The sequence below is a fragment of the Babylonia areolata genome, chromosome 12 (assembly GCF_041734735.1).
Source record: "Babylonia areolata isolate BAREFJ2019XMU chromosome 12, ASM4173473v1, whole genome shotgun sequence".
Lineage (NCBI taxonomy): Eukaryota > Metazoa > Mollusca > Gastropoda > Neogastropoda > Buccinidae > Babylonia > Babylonia areolata.
This window is the reverse complement of record NC_134887.1, coordinates 41,158,180-41,160,679: the sequence shown is the minus strand read 5'-3', so window position 1 is coordinate 41,160,679 and position 2,500 is coordinate 41,158,180. Positions and strand designations below refer to the sequence as shown.

General features: G+C 45.6%; 1 protein-coding gene across 1 annotated transcript in view; it reads right to left on the bottom strand.

Moving 5' to 3' along the window:
- Nucleotides 1-2,500, bottom strand: part of LOC143288627 (protein-glutamine gamma-glutamyltransferase E-like) — a 31,996-nt gene that overhangs the window by 13,953 nt on the left and 15,543 nt on the right. The gene's annotated exons all lie outside the window — the stretch shown is intronic.

Genomic DNA, 2,500 nt, shown 5'->3' with positions numbered 1-2,500 from the left:
AACTACCTGTACTGATCACCACCTGTGATTGCCACCTGTACTGACCACCTCCTGCAATGACCACCACCTGTAGTGATCACCACCTGTAATTACTACCACGTGTAATGACCACCACTAATGACTATCACCTGTAATGGACACTTGTACTGACCCAACACCTGTATTGATCGAACACAAGTACTGACCGCCACCTGTATTGACCCCAGCTTGTAATCTACCAAACCTGTGCTGATAAACACCTGTACACCTGTAATGACCACCATCTGTCATTACTACCTCGTGTAATGACCACCAGTATGAACAGCACCCGTAATGGACACCTGTGCTGACCAACACCTGTATGCAATAAACACTGGTACTGACGGTCACGCTCTATAAGAGAGCGGACTAGAAACCCCCACCCAGCCCAGCACTAACACCCAGACAACACAAACACAGACTACAACAATTCAGGGTTCACATACATTTATTTAATCACACACAGAGCTTGCCAAAAAAACAAACAACAAAAACCACAACCCCGGCTGCAACAACACTTAAATGACAACAGAATGGATAAATAACACACACACAAAAACACAGAGCTTTAACACACGGCCGTCCAGCGGCAAACAGTCCGTAGAATGCTACCAGTGAACTACAGACGTTTGATGAATACATAAACTGAAGCACTGCACAACACAAGAGGAAAACGACGACTTCGACGGTGAAAACTGAAAAGTGATGAAGACGAAACTAGAGCACAAATGACGACGGTGATGAGAAGAGGGCAGCAGGAAGGCCGCAGACATCCAGAGCACCAACGCTGTCCGGCCAACACAGGCTGAAGAGGGGAAAGCACAGGAAGTGGGACGCTGCAAACTGCATGAATTATATTATCCTTCTGGAAGGATTACCCCTGCCCGCCCCCCCCCCCCCCCCCACCCCCTCAATGAACTTGCAAGACAAAGTGATGAGCAAAAGATTTAACGAAACTGAAACAGCATTATAAAATATCACAAAAATTCCGTTGACACCACCCCGCACTTCACATTCACTGGTGAACACATTTTCTGGAAGATATTGTACATAAGACGTTGAAAGAACAAGGGGGGGGGACTGATAGTTTAGAAAACATATCAATGATAATTTGACCTTGTGAACATAACGAAAATAGAAACATTCTTACAATAATAGTAAAGGGGTTCACAAGGAAATGTTAGTGGCTGAAATACTTTAAGCATACTTAATAAATCCCAGTAACCATTATTTTTAAAGGTTATGTTTAAAATATCACAACAGAGGAAAACAATACAAGCATGACTTTTTAGCATTAACCCTCAAATCCCAATAAACAAAATCAAACATCTGGCATCTTAACAGAACAGGACAAATGAACAAAGAAACAGCACTTATAACAGCCAACTGACAAGTACAAACTACAACAGATAAGTTCAACAATGCAACAGCGAACTCACCTGCCAACCGGGTACCACTACCCTGACGCTGGAAATAAAACAAAACAAAGACACGTCCAGCAGGGCACTCCCTCTGAGCTGGAGCACACAGAACAGAAAACATGGCCACCCGGAGGAAAACTCATCCCCACGTGAGGGTGCCAGCTGGGCAAAAAGCCCCAAACCCAACAGACACGACCTTCCTCCAAGAAGGCCGCGGGCGCAAAGCCTACAGAACAGAGAGACTTTAAACTCTACTCAGCAGTGACACAAACACACAAACGAGACTCCCCGATTTCACCTAAAAAACGCACGACCGGGAGCTAACACACACTGAACGAATGCTCGAATGGGAGAGGGTAAATGGGGAAGGTAATGCACAAAACACTCCACACGAGATTGTCATGAGTTGTGACACTGACCACCAACCTGTACTGACCACCACTTCTAATGACCAACACCTTTAGTGACCATCACCTGTAATGGCCACCACCTGTATTGACCACCACCTGTACTGACCAACACCTGCACTGACCACGACCTGTAATGACCAACGCCTGTAATGACGAACAACTGTGCTGACCACCGCCTGTATTGACCACCACCTTAAAGACCAACACCTACAGTGACCAAATACCTTTAATGACCACCACCTGTACTGACCAACATCTGTGCTGACCACCACCTGTACTGACCAAATGTAATGACCACTACCTGTACTGACCAAATGTAATGACCACCACCTGTACTGACCAAATGTAATGACCACTACCTGTACTGACCAAATGTAATGACCACCACCTGTACTGACCAAATGTAATGACCACCACCTGTACTGACCAACATCTGTGCTGACCACCACCTGTACTGACCAAATGTAATGACCACCACCTGTACTGACCAAATGTAATGACCAACACCTGTACTGACCAAATGCACTGACACTGGCCACCACCTGTACTGACCAAATGTAATGACCACCACCTGTACTGACCACTACATGTACTGACCAAATGTAATGACCACCACCTGTACTGACCAAATGTAATGACCACAACCTGTAC